Here is a 17,786-nt window from a genome sequence, read left to right as displayed (position 1 = left end):
TAGGGACTTTCACTCTTTCCAATTTGGGCATGTTTGGAGTAGATAGGTTTGATGCTATTCTTCCTCTAGGCCAGGTTAGTAATGAGGGCGAGGCCTTTCACCTCCAATAACTTATGAAGTTCTTTACGCACAAATATATTTTGCTGTTTGATTTAACATTAATCATGTCCAGGGGGCTATAACGGCTGCTAGAGCATCAAAGCCTACTGCTATGATAGGTGAGGTGAATATAAATTGATTGTGAATTGGCCAGACCCAAGTTTTACATTCATTCTTAGATTCAGTAAATGCTTATATACAGAGAATTCATCATGGTTCAGTAGTTGTCTGCAGCATCTCTGTTTCTGAAGTTTGACTTTCTTCACTCTTCTGCTGCTGTTTGCTATATAGAAGTAGGAAACCCCTTTCTCTACTTGAAATATATTTTTCTGTGTAACCCAGATGAAATATATATATATATATATATATATATATATATATGTGCATTTATGTGATGTTTGTTGTTTGAACCTATTCAGAACGAAGTAACAATTTTTACTAATATTCATTCATATTTATAATGTGTGTCTGAGCTTGGTTTTGGCTGTAGATGATGTTGCTAGATTTGTTTCTTCAAGTTTTATTTTATTTTTTCTAAAAAAACAAACAGTGGAATTTTTGTTTATGTAATAGTAATCTTGATTGTGAAATATTTCATCAAGCTTCTTTGATCTGGCATAAACCCTTTTTCACTTTGATTTTCCTTTTTACCATTCTACATATAGTTTGTTCCTAATCTTTAAAAAATTGCTCCATTTCAAATTTGTCATTGATTTATAGAACTTACGAATCGCTTTTACTAGACATTCAAAACTGGTTATGAACATTTTAATAGGGTTCTTTTCTTCGGCACATGGACTTTGTGTTTTTTTGCTCATTGATGCTTGATCTGTATAAAATGTCATCCAAGTACATTTGGTGCCAATCTATTGGAAATTCATAGCTTTCTTATAAATTAACAGTTAATGATTGTTTTATGGAGTAGTTGTTTATATAGGGTTGTTAGATTGAAAATTATAGCCCTCTAATTGTTTGTTCTAAAGCCTGAATAAAGATAACTTGGTACAAAAGATGTATTGATGTCTTTGGTTCATCAACACATCTTGATGGTCTCTGAATAACGAATTTTCTGGATTCAAACATTAGGATTCAAATTGTTTACAAGCTCTGTCAAATCATATGGTTTGGACCATGAATTGGAAAACACGTGTCCATGTTCCACATATTTTTCTAGCAGATGTGTTTGATAATTGAGGAATACTAGTTTCTTTTCGGTTTTTAGATCCTTTTAGATTTTAGACTATTACAAAGATGTTTCTCATTGTTTCTACCAACAACTAATGAGTAAAGCTAAAGTTTGTTTTGTTTACTAGTCACTTGGTATCTAAGCCATGTCCTTTGGACAAGAGCTTGAACTGTCCTAAACTACTCTCTTTATAAAGCTGTCTTTCTTTTGCAACTTTTCAAATTTGTGTAGCTCATTCAAATCATATAATAACCATTTTAGTGCAAATTCAGTCCAATCAACCGAGTTGGATCTTTTTCAAAGAGGTCCCAAGGGTAGTATCAGCTCTTGCTCAAAGAACTGATACTTACTGATATGGCATTAGCAAGGTTTTGCAAGGACTGGCTTGAGACGGTCTGGAGGTGCCATTGGTAATTATAGATTTTCTTGCCCCGATTGATGAAAGGAATCATGAGTATTTATGCTTTAACCTTCTTGCTCAACTAGAATCAGATTTGTCATTCTTTATTGGAATATGAATTCATTTCAATAGGTGGTTGTCCATTAGTATATATATATATATAGAGAGAGAGAGAGAGAGAAGCATTTATTATAAACTTATTACTATCTAATAGAAGCATGTTAAAATATTTTTTTCTGCCTTTTTCTGCAGTTTCAAAGCCTCAAAAATGACTGATTTATTTAATTCTTCCAGGTACAAAATCTTCTTCAACAGCTGGTGAGTGGTAATAACACTTCTACTGTTATTGATTTATGCATTTTACCTAATTTGGCTTTCATGTTTTGATGTAGGCATCCAGACTAGTGAAAATTACAGAGTCTATGCTATATCAACTAAGTTCAGTGAATTTAGTAATAAGGACAAGACATTAAATTAAGTCAAAATTCATGGGGTTTGTCTTGATGTTTTTCTTATTATTTTTTGGCGAATGTTAAAACATGATTTGTGGATATGTTATTTTGTAGTTAATGGTGATTGTATATTAAATTCAATGGAAAAGTAAATTAATGCTGTATTTGCTTTTCATATAATTAGCTTATCTTTTGACTTTTGACAAATGTTCATTTGAATGGGAATGGGAGTTATTGGTTCATATTAGTACTATTTTTCAATTTTATTATAGGTATTTTTTTTGTTCAACCACCTAAAATTAGCAAATTTCAAAAAAAAAAAAAAAAGAGAGAGAAGATATAATGGCCTTTTTGAAAGCCCCACTATACAGCCAATGGTTATATTTTTAAAATTCAAAAAAAGCTATGACGACGTTTTTGAAACGTCGCTAAAAATTGTCATGACGTCAGTTTAGCGTTATGTATTACATTTAGCCGCGTTTTAAAAAATGCCGCCTATAACCATTTAACGACGTTTTAAAAGCGCCACAATGCTATAACGACGGCCGCATTCTCGGCGCTTAGTGCTAAGCGTCGCAAAAAGAATTAATGACGTTTTTGGAACCTACGCCAAAAGTTGAATTTCCTACAGTGACATTACATCCAACTACAAAAAAATCTAATCATTTTTTCAAACACAAAAATTTTAGCCTACTAAAATAACAAAAAAACTAAAATAGTCAACTAAAATAGCAATTTTCCAAACACCCAAGTTGTCTTAATTTTTAATTTTCCAAAACAACATAACCAAAAAATATTAAATCAATTATAATCTGATATAAGAAATCAATAAAATTAACAAATCCCTTAAATCACTTCTCATAAGATATAACAAATAGATAATTAATAATTTTAAAAAGAAATAATTGAATAGTTTTTAATTCTTAAAGTAATCCATAGCTATCTATCTATCTAGATACACTATCAAATAAAAGATTAAAAAATATTCCCGTAAAAGGGAAATTATAGCGATCCCGGTTGTCCCTTTACTGTTCTGTTATATTCCGGACTCAGTTCCGTGGAGTTGGTAGTTGTATCTATCTTATTGTCGTCCTTTAATTCCATTTGTTTGAGTTTTAGGATGTGTTGGGCATGTTTCGAACAGGTGGGTTGAACCTTGGTCTAAAATCTTGTTGCCAAGTTTTTGGTCGTTCCGCTCGAGCGGGCCTTGTTGCCCTCAAGCGGAGATTGCACACTCCCAGTATTTCGTATCCCTGCAAAACTTCTGCAGGTATGATTTTTGCGTTCGAGCGGGTTTCTTTACGCTCGAGCGGTAGCGCTCAAGCGGGTACTTGTAACAAGCCCGCGGGGGACCTCGCTACAGCTCGGACTCGATTTGTAGTCACGGTTCTAAGTCTGAACTAAAGAGTCCAAATCCGGCAAATCGTTTTTGAGAAAACAGATTTTTGAAAGAAGTGCCAAACATGGACTGCTTTGCCAGATACAGAGTCGCCACCTAAATATTTTATTTTGGGAAATTTAGGAAACCCTGACTCGGTGCCAAAGGCCACGTGTCCGTCATCACCAAAGTTGCCTCGGCTCGAGAACTTGGGTACGATTGGGGAAGGTCACTTCGTGAGCACCCCCGCTCGCCCGGTCATAGACCGGCCTCTACTAACCATGATATCTATTTTTGAAAACATTGTATGTTCTTATTCCGGTTATTAGCCTAGGTTACTATGTGATACGCACAGCATACAAGTATAGACTGAGTCGCCTGAATTGGAACAAAACATTTCATGCTTGTTTATTTGAAAGATGGTTTGCTACTCGCAAGTAGGCTTAAAATGCAGATTTTGCCACCCACAGATGGGCTTAGAAAAGATGGTTTTGCCACTATCTAGTGGGCTTAAAACAAATATTTGATGAATTGTCCCAATCCAAGTAACTCAACCTTCACCCACAGGCATTCAGGCAGTTATATCACATAAGCATTTATCCTCATGGTAAGCATGCTATTCATGGCAGTCACTCACACGCATGCAAGGATGCTAAAGCATAAAACTTACCGAGTACTCCAAGCCAAAAACAGAAACTACATTAGAAATCATGCATGAATCCTAAGTATACAGAAATGCCTAATGCAACACATGTAAAATGCAACTATAGCAGGCTCGGCTATTCTAAACATAGCATATGAGATGCTACAACTATCATGTATTCAATTTAGAATTGAAAAATACAATGCAGTTAGTATGATGCGCCGAGCCCGGTGCATGCAATACAGATGAATGATGCAAACATGCTGTCATACTGTATGCTAATTTAAACATGCCCTAATCTAACCATCATAAGCGGATAAATAAAAGGGAGAAAGACGTAGGGTTGGAAGACATACATCACACTCACGCACACTTATTACAGTTGTGCCCTCGCGCAGAGGGTCCGAATAGATATACAGTCCCGAATAAAAGAATATTACAGTCCAAATAATGTACAAATTCCTAATTAATTAACAAATTAACTAAGAAAATAAATAAAGCTGGCGTGCAAGCCAGGGACTGCCTTGCTCCTGATGAATGATGCATGTCTGGGCTGCCTTGCGCGGAAATCCACCGGGATGCCCCAATCAGCCTCTGTTTAGCAGTTATTCTTGGAAAGCGTGCCAAACTCCGGAAGTTTGCTGATTCTTCATTTTGCTGCAACAGAGAGCAGGAAAGGGGCATAGCAATGTATTTTCACAGATATATGCATGCATCGATCCTCGTGCCACCAATCACGCATACCGAGGCATGATGGCCGAGGAGTCGAATTGCACAACTCAATATAGAATGAATGCACATGAAAACACAACAAGACCTAACTCCATCATGGATAATCCGGAGTGTCGGTGACTAGGGAATTGAGATACATTCCGTCACTCGGAGTACGGAATGCACCTCGTTTCCCGTGCCCGGGCTAACTCCTATTCCGAACATGATGCAATATGCATGACATGCATGAATTGCAACTAAGATACAATTCTAACATACACAATGTTATGAAATGAGATGCCTCGAAATGCGTGCACGCGGGCACGCAAATCGAGAAAATGACAGAATGCGATCTAAGATACAACCTAGTATGCACTATGCTGTAAAAATGAGATGCCTCGAAATGCGTGCACACGGGCACGCAAACTAAGAAAATGACGTACGCAATGCAAATGACATGGAAATGTGATATGGGCTTACACTAACATGAGAGAGCCTCAGCCACACTCACATAAGAGGCCGATAGATGAAAATGAAGTGCCTCGAAGTGCGTGCATACGGGCACGCAAACCGAGGCAATGGCATATGCAATGCAATGGCATGAAAATGGCATATAGAAGGCAACATGGACTTATACTAACATGAGAGAGCCTCAGCCACACTCACATAGGATGCCGATGGATGAAAATGAAGTGCCTCGAAATGCGTGCACACGGGCACGCAAACCGAGGCAATGGCATATGCAATGCAAATGACATGAAAATGACATATGGGCTTATACCAACATGAGAGAGCCTCAGCCACACTCACATAGGATGTCGATGGATGAAAATGAAGTGCCTCGAAATGCGTACATACGGGCACGCAAACCGAGGCAATGGCATATGCAATGCAAATGACATAGAAATGGAAAGAAATCATTCTAATGGAATTTCAGCACTAAAATATGGGGGAAAGCAGTCCCGAAATGAGGCGAAATAACACCAAATGCATGGAATAGTCCCGAAATGCGAATTTAGGCACCCGAAATGGCCTATAGCTATGCCAAACATGCACGATATGGACATGTGATGCAAAGACAGAAGCTAGACAGTCCCAAAAAAGGCACTTTCACAGTTATAAACATGGCCAAACAGCAAGCATAGGTAGGGAAAAAATGGCATGCAAGAATAGGGGCCAAGAGAGGGGTAATGAAGCAAGCGATATAAGAAAAATCCAAACTGAACAATTTCCTTCTACAACATTGAAGAGGGACCAAAAATATGAATGTTTACCGTATATGGAAGGCCTCAAATCAATATACAAACATGCTAAAAAAATGGCACAAGATTGAGGCTCAAAAGGTGCTATAACATGAAGTATACAAAATAATCACCAAACAGAAAAAAAATGTTAATGAAACATGAAGTATAGGCCAAAATAAGGCCACTTTCAGTTCTGTGAAAAAGCCAAAAACAGAAGCAAGGGGGGCTGCCAATTTATGCAAAAAAGGGGGCCAAATAAGGGATATAACTACAAGTGGCACATGGAGGCATCAAATGGTGAGGGGCCCTTCAACAATGTTGAAGAAGGGCCCAAAATAAGCACATTCACAGATTACATCATGCTCAAAAACAGATTACTCATAGGCTAAAAATATCATGCAAGAAAATGACATATAAGAGGATCAATGAAGCAAGTACATCATGGAGGGCTCAAACAAAGTTGAGTCCTTAATGAAAAGTGAAAATGAGCTCAAAATAAGGCCACTTTCAGTTAGGGCCGGAGCTTGAAACAATAAGCATATAGGGCTTACAAATAGATCAAGAAAAAGGGTCAAAAGAGGAGAAATGTCACTCACCCTTGAAGACCAAAGCTTTTGTTGCTTCTTGGACCAATTTGCAGCTCCTTTAGCCTTTGAGAAGCCCTCCTTGTTGCTGGAAATGAAGTGGTAATGGTAGAGCTTGGTGGTGATGAAGAAAACAAGGTGTAGGACTTAGGGATTTTTAGGAAAATGAGAGGGATGAAGGAAGATTTGTGTCTTGAGGCTTGAAGAACAAATTTTCTAACCCCTAAATGTGATATGGCTTGCTGGTTATAAGGATCAAAAAGGGGGTGTAAAGGTGGGGGAAAAGGAGGCCAACTTTCCCCCACAAAATATCCCCCGGATATTGATATTTTCTGGGGGATAAAGCCATACAGCTGTAAAGTGAACAGTGTGAGGATCTCGGCCGGCCAGTTATTTTGGTTGCAGGTGGCCGGCCGGCCACACCCCCTAGCCGGCCGGCTAGGGGTCAAAAGGGTCAAGCTGATTTAGTGGTCGGCCACCACATGATGGTGTCCTCCCATGTGTGTACAACACAAATATGTGGTTCAAAGTTCAAGAAAATGGGCCCAAGGTGTTCAACATTAGCTCGGAAGGAGGGGTTCAAAAGGGTCAAGTGGAATTACTGGCCGGCCACCAACTTTTAGGGTCCTCCCATGTGTGTACATCACAAATATGTGGTTCAAAGTTCAAGAAAATGGGCCCAAGGTGTTCAACATTAGCCCGGAATTAGGGGTTCAAAAGGGTCAGGTGGAATTACTGGCCGGCCACCAACTTTTAGGGTCCTCCCATGTGTGTACATCACAAATATGTGGTTCAAAGTTCAAGAAAATGGGCCCAAGGTGTTCAACATTAGCCCGAAAGTGTGAAAAACGGGCGTCGGAGGGCGTCGGAGGATGTATAACTGGTTGCTGCAACAATTACTGGCCTCCCACCCTTCAGTGACCTTCCCGGCGATAAAACAGAGGTACCTGCCAAAAATGAACGAAAACCGTTGCCAAACGAATGTTCGGGGGCCAAAACACGCAGTTCGGGGCCCCGGAAACTTCCCGTTAAACACCGAAAGTGGCATTCGGCCACGAAGTGGGTTTCTCAAACCCCAGTGTCCCTCAAAAGGGATTGAATAGGAAGTATGCCAAAAATCAGAACAAATGGAGATGGTTAGGCGGTCCCGAACCGAGGCACACGGCCAACGATCCCGAAAACCGGGAACCGGACTCCGAAATGGGCAAAATGGCCTGCGGCCACAAAATGTAGCCTACGGACATTGAGAGATGGTCTACGGGTCCTCTCCCTTCCCTCAGGAAAAGAAACAGAGAAAATCGAGCCTGGTTCGCAAACCGAGGCAAGGTACAAAAGAGGGTTCGGAAGTCCGGAGGCAGGGCTCACGGCCGCAACTCTGAAACTTCTGAACGAGCACATTATGCAACATCACCAAGCGCTCAATCAGTGACGTCTGAGTCTTAAGGTCGGTCAAAAATGGGGTGTCTACAGTTGCCCCTCTTTGACAGAACTCGAAAGTCACAAGTGACGGGAGTGAATGTCAAAGCCCAGAGACGACCCATTTTTGACAAGGCCGAAGACTTAGACAAACGTACAAAGTAAGCAGAGATGTGCCTGCAGGCATGCCCACAGGCAGGGGCAAAATGCAAATGATATGCAAGAAGCCGAACATAACTCAATGATCATGCAAATGCAGCAAGCTGTGATGAGGCAAATATTCGCAAATAAATGCAACAGTTTTAAGCAAGAATGCAAAGCAACAACTACATTTCATGCAGTTAAGAATGCGGAGGATTATTCAATCCCCGCCACGTCTCACTCGGAGAAGATACGATACCTGCGCGATTCGTCTGGTCGCACCAGCCTCAATTGAACCGTACATACAATATCGTGCCTGCAAAAGAGAGAAATGCAACAAGCACAATATGCTAATAACATATATTTAATGTGATTCCGAAAGTTTGACACACGCAGTGCCGGTGAGTGAATGCATCACAATGCAAGAGTGGAACATGCGTGACAACGCATGCTCAAGCATAGAGGTATGCCAATATCAAGAAATGTGCATAAAAATGAGAGTATGCTCATGAGAATGCAAGTTATGTGCATGATAGTGCAAAGTGAGCATAAATCAACGTGCCCGTTTGTTAAGAAACGACGAGCAATGGGGACGCGTGTTTCGGCGAAGGCAACTCGATCACGGCCTTCGATCCACTTCCCGGAATGGCTACAACACATTCAAAAAGGATATACTTCGATTTCGATGAATGATGATGAGACATATGTCAGAACTTGAAGCTGAAGTCCCGGCGGATCATTTTCGCGACCGGAAAGTGCACTTTTCTTGAATTTTTTCGGGTCCTGGGAATTCCAATCTTCCTCAAAATTTGCAGAGAGCTAGGTGGGCATGTGGGGGACACCACCGGCCGTTTATCTTCCCAAGGGGAGGCCACCAGCCACTTTTGCAAAAAGGAATTAGCTGGCCGGCCGGTTTTCCAAAAAGCAAATGGCTGGCCGGCTAGAAAAGGTGGCCGGCCGGCCATATGCCCAAATCCGAGGGCATTTTGGTATTTTCACCTCCTTTCTTCATGCTCTCTCACCCCAAGACTTGGAGCCTATATAATGCAGCCGAGGTCTTCTCCTCTCTTGCCTCCTACAACATTTTCTTCTCCAGATCTGAGTTTCATACGCGTTTTCCAACGCCCCACGCAAGTTGTTTTCGCAAAAATATTCAGTTTCAAGCACTTTGAAACGATTAAATTTCGGTTTCGGAGCTTCTTTTCTCATTTTCGCCACTTGAGGTAAGTTTGTCTCAATATTTGGAAGATTTTCTCGGGAGTTGACTTTTGTTGACTTTTTCCAATTTTGGCTCATTTTCGCTCATTTTTGCTCCTTTTGCAGATTCTTTGAAAATGGCGGGTAATTCTCCCCACGGCGGAGGCTTTCCAAGTGCCGGAGACGATTTTGATCCCATGACTCTACCCCCGAGGGTCCGCCCTTTTATTCCCGGGAGGTACAATCCGCCAGCACATGTCCTCCCTCGTGCCGTCTTCCGTCACTTCACTAGCTTTGACGAGCGAGCACCTGGGGATCTGCTTCTCCGAGAGCCAGAGCATTACCTCTCTCATGAGGCCCGAGAGGTATTTACTTCGTTTTCTGCATTTTTTGTACGTTTCGCACCTTTGCCATGCTTGAACACGCAGTTTAGCTTATGACATAGTACTTTGCTTGCATCCTGAACACGTAGTTTAAACACCTGAATTTCTGAACACTTGGCTCATTAATTAATTGCGAACACACAGTACACATTAGTTAAGAGGTGAACACATGGCTCAAACACTGATTTGTCGAACACACAGCCCGAATTCGAAAGTGAACACACGGCCCACACTTTAAATTTTCTGAACACGCAGCCCAGATTAGAATAGTGAACACACAGCCCACACTAATAGAAAGTTGAACATGCAGCCCAAACTTTAAATTTTCTGAACACGCAGCCCAGATTAAATAGTGAACACGCAGCCCACACTGATAGAAAGTTGAACACGCAGCCCAAACTTTAAATTTTTCTGAACACGCAGCCCAGATTAAATAGTGAACACGCAGCCCACACTGATAGAAAGTTGAACACGCAGCCCAAACTTTAAATTTTTCTGAACACGCAGCCCAGATTAAATAGTGAACACGCAGCCCACACTGATAGAAAGTTGAACACGCAGCCCAAACTTTAAATTTTTCTGAACACGCAGCCCAGATTAAATAGTGAACACGCAGCCCACACTGATAGAAAGTTGAACACGCAGCCCAAACTTTAAATTTTCTGAACACGCAACCCAGATTAAATAGTGAACACGCAGCCCACACTGATAGAAAGTTGAACATGCAGCCCAAACTTTAAATTTTCTGAACACGCAGCCCAGATTAGAATAGTGAACACGCAGCCCACACTGATAGAAAGTTGAACACGCAGCCCAAACTTTAAATTTTCTGAACACGCAGCCCAGATTAAATAGTGAACATGCAGCCCACACTGATAGAAAGTTGAACACGCAGCCCAAACTTTAAATTTTCTGAACACGCAGCCCAGATTAGAATAGTGAACACGCAGCCCACACTGATAGAAAGTTGAACACGCAGCCCAAACTTTAATTTTTCTGAACACGCAGCCCAGATTAAATAGTGAACACGCAGCCCACACTGATAGAAAGTTGAACACGCAGCCCAAACTTTAAATTTTTCTGAACAAGCAGCCCAGATTAAATAGTGAACACGTAGCCCACACTGATAGAAAGTTGAACACGCAGCCCAAACTTTAAATTTTTCTGAACACGCAGCCCAGATTAAATAGTGAACACGCAGCCCACACTGATAGAAAGTTGAACACGCAGCCCAAACTTTAAATTTTTCTGAACACGCAGCCCAGATTAAATAGTGAACACGCAGCCCACACTGATAGAAAGTTGAACACGCAGCCCAAACTTTAAATTTTTCTGAACACGCAGTTCGTACACTTCACTTCTGAACACACGGCTACTTCATTTTATTTGTATGCAGCTTATTTCACTTCATCGGCACACAGCCCATTTCATTCCATCGGCACGCAGCCCAGTTCATTCCATCGGCACGCAGCCCAGTTCATTTCATTGGCACGCAGCCCATTTCATCTCATTGGCACACAGCCCATTCATTTCATTATTGGCACATGTATTCATTCTGAATGCAGGTTGGTTCTCGCAGTGTACGGGGATATGGTTCCACCGCCGCGCGGGACTGGAACGCTGAGCTCCCGGAGGGTGTCCGAGATTTAGTAGACTTGGCAGGATTCGGGGCTTTCTGCATTGGGTTGTCACGTTGTTCTGCCAGGAGGACTTTGATGGCAGCCTTGGTAGAGAGATGGTGGGACACCACCAACTCCTTTCATTTCTCTGCCACCGGAGACATGACCATGACGCCTCTAGACTTCGCTGTGTTGACTGGCTTGGACATAGGAGGTTGGCCCATCCCCTATGATGAGGATATGGGCGAGTGGGAGGCCGCTTGGATGTATCTATTGGGGGCTCGCCCGCCTTTTGACAGGGTTTCTGGGAGAGTCCGATACACTTGGTTCTCCTCCCACTTCCGACGGGCAGAGATGGTGCCCGAGACTCCTGAGGAGACGGAGCAGTACGCCCGTGGTTTCCTTATGTTCCTCTTCGGGACTACTCTGTTCGCCGATAGAGGGAACACCGTCGGGCTATACCTGCTGAGTGCTCTGGTTGACCTATCACAGGTCCGTCGATATGACTGGGGTGGTGCCGGCCTGGCTACCCTTTACTTTTATATGAGCGCGACCTCCCGCGGGCGGGGAGATTTACTTGGCGGCTACTGGAGAGCTTGGGAGGTACTTTTCTGTCCCCTTGATTTACATTTCTGCTCTTCATTACTTGTACATTGCACACACAGCGCACTTTTACAGTCTGTATTTTGCTCTCAGCATTTCGCACTTACATTCTGCACTGCTTTTCTCAGCTATGGGTCTTTGTATACTTCCCAACATTAGCCCCAGAGTTGGAGGTGGCAGGGCTTCCCATGACCCCATACTCACTAGTGTTCGAGGGCCCGCACCGGCCGAGACCCCGAGAGACCCTCATTTACTTGCGACAGTATTTTGACACTGTGCGGCATTCGGAGGTACTTCAGAACTTTCAGTTCCTTTCATTTTCATCTTTGATTTGCTCTGTATATTCCCGATTTCTGATTGGTTTATGCATTTATCATCCGCAGATCTCATGGCAGCCTTGGGCGCCCCTGGGTGATGGTCTCCGACTTCAGTATACCGGAGGGTCGGACACCTCCCAGTATAGGGTCCTGCTCAAAGGGCCGGTTGGCAGGGCATGGTTCCTGGGGGAACGCTTTCTGCGTCAGGTATGGGGGTATCTTTCTCAGGATCCTCCCGCAGTACCCCCAGTCAGTATGCGGACTGCTGACAGGCTCTCTTTCTCGGAGGCAGTCGGCGCTATGCTGGGTAGCGATGCTTTACTATATCTTGAGGAGGGGGACTATGCCACTTACCGTCACATATATTTGATGCCTCCATTGACGGGAGCTCGCACCCCGATGACGAGGCCTGCTGGTGTGTCATCCTCGGGCCAGGCCCGGGCTCGGGCTGCAGACGCCCCTTCTACTAGTAGGGCTGGTACATCTAGAGGTGGGGGTAGACCGGTTCCTCCGATTCCGTCGACTTATTCTCATCCTAGATGGCCAGATATGCCAACTGAGTTGATGGCGTGGCAGTATGGGGCTGTCTCTCCGACTCCGATCCCGCTAGAGCCTCCGATGCCCAGTGATCGATACGCCATTGATCCTGATTCACCGCTGGTATGCTCCACTATTTTTCATTCGTCATTCAGATGTTTAGACATTCTTTTGTTCACTGATGATTATGAGCTCATATTTGCAGCCATCGCGAGGGTACATGGAGGAGGTGGTTGGACTGGTGGCCACACTCGAGGGCATGGTCCTGCGTAGGGAGACACAGTTGTCTGTCGCGGGCATTCAGGTACCTTTCAGTTTTCTGGCATTTATCATACTTCTGATGACATGCTGATTTCTACTGCATCGATAGATTACTTGTGTAGAGCACATCTGACACACACCCCACTTGTACACTGTATTTACATGCACCCACTTCACGTAGCCTTTGCTTGTATCTGTATCTGATGTATATATTTGGACTGATATATTTGAATTGAACTCTTTGTTTTCAGATGCCTTCATGGTCCGGTCAGCCGCAGGCCAGGCCACCTGGGCCTCCTTGGGGAGCTGGGCCATCTGGGCCTTTTCAGGGGCTGGGCCATCCCGACCTTTCCGAGGAGCCGGGCCATCTAGGCCTTTTCGAGGAGATCGAGGAGGGCCTGTCCGCAGACGCAGGGCTCATGTTGTAGAGGCGGAGCCTGATGAGGAGGAGGTGGAGGAGGATGATGAGGAGGAGGAGGAGGCTACCGACCGTCAGTCAGAGACATCTGCTGAGGAGGGGGGCTCCGGTCTTGGTTCGGGGAACAGAGGCGAGGCTGAGGGGGATCCTGAGGATGACAGCTCCGACCCAGATGATGATGATGGTGCAGAGGTTGTCCCGCAGAAGAGGATGAGGAGTGCTTCTCATTCCCGCTCCTGAGGACATTGATGCTGCTGTTTCCTGCTTTATTTTTCTTTTTGCTAGTAGTTTGTAGCACTTTGCACATTGTTAGGCAGTTTTATTTTTTGTAAAACTTGTACCTTTGTTTGTTGTAAAGCATGATGGAATGAAACAGCTTTTGAAAAGGTGTTTGTATTTTAAACTTTTAGCATCGTATCGCATCATTTTATTTTGCACAAAAATGAAATCGAATGGGAATGCGCATTGTGTAATCACCAAGCCAGGTAGTGAACCGACGCAACAAACTAAGCAACTCAACTTACTAAGATATAACAGAACCTTTAGCAAGTTTACAACTCGATAAACAAAATGCAATAACGCAAATAAACAAGACTTAAACAAAGATTGCTTAAACAGAGCACAATGACTCAAAAACACGAAACACGTCCGCTCGACAAACAACTCGATAAGCAAAACAACAACTCGATAATCAAAACAACAACTCGATAAACAAAACTTGGCAACAACAGAGTGTACTTCGGACGATCTGGGCACCGGAACGCATCCGAAACAGAGGGAAATGAAGGCCTTTGACTCTCCCGTTGTATGGAAATGCTTGAAACTTTCCCTCGAAGGGTAAAACAGGGCCAAGGGGATACACTGCAGCATTGCCGGCCACCTTTGGGAGCCGGCCGACCAATTTTGTGGCGAGAGGGAGCTGGCCGGCCACTTATGTAAAAAGTAAATGGCTGGCCAGCCAGAAAAGGTGGCCGGCCGGCCACTTATTCCTGCAGCCAGCTGGTTTTTGACACGTGTCCCTGTGAATAGTGTTTTTCCCTCTATAAAAGCCTCAACTTCGGGAACATTCATTTCATCTTAGTTTTACACAAAGATGGAGGCGTTTCTCGCGGAAAATCTCATATCTTGGATCTCTTCTCTAGATGGCTCGGAAAAGCTGAACTTCCGGGGTTTCGGTTTGAATGCACTATTCACGCTGAGCCGTACTCCACTGCATCTGCCTTTTCTCCATGCCGCGGCAAGGTTTTGGAACCCAGTGACGCACGTTTTTAGCTTCGGCGGCCAAGAGGTATGTCCCACTTTCGAAGATTTTCAGGTTTTGATGGAGTCTGAATGCTCTGAAGTGATCTTGCCCTAGCTCCGTTTTGGCCATGCTCAGGCTTTAGGGCGGATGTGTGGGCTCACGGCGCATGACGCCCGATCTCTGATCTGCAGTGGGGAACTGGACATCCTCGGCTTGATCCATCGTTTTTCCGACGCCGGTGACCGCAGCAACCATTATTGGCAGGGTTTCCGACAACACGCCCTCTGCTTATGTTTGTTGTCTCACTTTCTGCTTTCCTCAGGCTTCGGCGGAGCTAGCATTCGCCTGATTGAAGTTGCCCAAGGCTTGAGAGAAGGAAAGAGCTGTATTGCCATGACCTTGGCCGAGACACTGATGGGCTTAGATTCTGTCTATCGCCGGGAGGCGACTAGGTTTGCTGGGAGTCCACTGCTGCGGCAGGTAATGTTTCCCACCCAACCTTACATATATATTTGCTCACATCACTCGACCCTCAGGCTCGGTTTTTTTTTTTTTTCTCACAAAACCCTTGTCTTACTTTTCCCTCATCGTACATCTCTCTGTTCTTTATTCTCTCATTTTCCATCCCTCCCCCAGGTATGGTTAATGGACAAGTTGCAGGTTGTGGACTCTTGCCCGGCCTATTCAGCTCGAGGCTACTTCTTCCGGCAGCGCCTAGTCAATGCTCTTGACGAAAGGTGGTGGTTCGATTGGATGTGCAATTTGTCCGCAGACGGCATTGCTTGGCGTTGTCCTTGGCTCAACCTCCCGGCAATGAGCTATAGTATGTCCCGGCTGATTGGGATCCAATTGATTGGTCTAACCCACTGCGTATTCTATTTTCCGTTCCAGTTCCTGCGTCAGTTTGGTCATGATCAGACCTGCCCACCGGAGGGGATTGAGTACCCAGCCGCTTTCCCGGTCCGGGGTGCACAGCTTGCCCGATATGCCACAGCATGGAGGACTAGAGAGCTCCTGGCCCCTGCTTCTACTTTCAGTTGCACTTTGTCCGATAAGTGCTTGGATTGGCTTAATGAGGAGGCACAGGTTGGGCCTAGCTTGGCATCAGATGCTTCGTCCAGCTCTGGGAGGGGACGCAGAGATACTTGATTGAACTATGCCCCAAATTTATTGCTTATTTAGCATTTTCAAGTTTTCTTTATGAATGTACTAAAAAAGCAACCTCGATTGTAATGCAAGAGCAGGAGAACTTTATTTTGAAATCAATGAAATTGAAGGTTATGGTACTGAAAATTTTTCGCTTTGGTCCAAAAATGGTCTTAGTCGTAAAAAGATTACTTTGAACAAAGTCAACTTTTATTAAAACTTTTCAAAACTATTTTCGATGTGGATCAGAACTGGACACGCCTCCCTGCAACTGGAAAGTTGCCCCTAGTCTGAAGAACAATGCGGCACTTCATAGCAACGGAAAGTTGCCCCTAGTCTGAGTAACTTTGCACCGTCGTGGCAACAAAAAGTTGCCCCTAGTCTGAACAGCACTGTACCGGAGATCGCGATAAATGCTGATGGATAAAGATGCCTGAGATGATCGAAATGGACAGAGTTGATCGGGGAAAAGTTTATGGCTGAACTTCAAGGTGAAGTTGCCTACGTATCCCAAAGATGGGAATCAAGACTTACGTAGTTTAGGCCGAGGTTCACTCGAGTATTTTCACTCTCCTTTTGCGCTCTAACTTTTGCCAAGGCCGCCCTTTGCGGGTTTTCAACCTTGCGAGCTCAGTTTTTATATTTTCTAATTTTTTTGTGCTCTGACTTTTGCCTAGGTCGCCCTTTCGGGTTTTCGACCTAACGAGCCTCTCAAGGATAGTATTTCTTCAACTTGTCCATATTGATCGGTTGTGAGAATTCCAAGCCATCTAGATCCATCAGAACCACAGCTCCACCTGACCAGATAGCTTTGATGATGTAAGGACCAGTCCAATTGGGTTTGAACTTGCCCCTTGGGTCGTGGATGGGAGCTCGGTTGTCTTTGAGCACCAAATCTCCTTCTTTCAGATTCCTGGACTTAACTTTCTTGTTGAAAGCCCGGGCAATTCTGCGTTGATAGCCTTGGATGTGGTACAGTGCTTTCAGTCTTCTTTCATCAAAGAGCATGAGTTCTTCGAATCTGCTTTGCTGCCAATCTGCTTCGGCTATTTGGCACTCAGCCAATACTCGTAACGACAGAACCTCAATCTCAATGGGTAGAACAGCCTCCATTCCATAGACCAATGAATATGGAGTTGCTCCGGTAGAAGTTCTGATTGAAGTCCTGTAGCCCCACAGAGCAAATGGCAGCTTGTCTGGCCAATCCCGATAGGTTCCCACCATCTTCTGCAGTATATGCTTGATATTCTTGTTGGCGGCCTCAACCGCTCCGTTGGTCTGCGGCCGGTATGTAGATGACTTATGGAAAGCCACATTGTATTTTTCCAACAAGTCTATCACTTCTTTCTTGAAGTGGGAACCATTATCTGAAATTATCTCGTTTGGCACCCCGTAGCGACAGATGATGTTGTTTCTGATGAACTTTGCGACGTGCGACGCCTTCAACACCGCGTATGATTGGGCCTCGACCCACTTTGTAAAATAATCTATCGCTACTAGGATAAACTCATGCCCGTTTGACCCTTTCGGGGTAACAGCTCCGATCACATCAATTCCCCAAACCGAAAAAGGCCATGGTGAAGTCATGTTGTACAGCTTTGACGGCGGGATGTTCATGTGGTTTGCATGAATTTGAAACTTGTGGCATCGCCGAACAAAACTAATACAATCCTCCTCCATGGTTGACCAGTAGTAGCCCTGTCTGAGGATCTTTCTAGCCAGCATTACTCCATTCATGTGTGCGCCGCACTCCCCCCCATGGATGGCCTCCATCAGGCGTTTCGACTCTTCGGCTTCTACACAGAGCT

At 44.0% G+C, this 17,786-nt stretch overlaps 1 long non-coding RNA gene across 1 annotated transcript; it reads left to right on the top strand.

Moving 5' to 3' along the window:
• Window positions 1-24: 24 nt before the first annotated feature.
• On the top strand, window positions 25-2,325 carry LOC145798381 (uncharacterized). Its single transcript, XR_014339253.1, has 2 exons — window positions 25-1,979; window positions 2,078-2,325. It is a non-coding gene; the product is annotated as an uncharacterized LOC145798381 (long non-coding RNA).
• Window positions 2,326-17,786: the final 15,461 nt, after the last annotated feature.

Source organism: Camellia sinensis, chromosome 1 (assembly GCF_055761805.1).
Source record: "Camellia sinensis isolate YWXY chromosome 1, ASM5576180v1, whole genome shotgun sequence".
Taxonomy (NCBI): Eukaryota; Viridiplantae; Streptophyta; class Magnoliopsida; order Ericales; family Theaceae; genus Camellia; species Camellia sinensis.
Note: the sequence above shows the minus strand (reverse complement) of the source record. Positions and strands in the feature narration are given on the sequence as shown.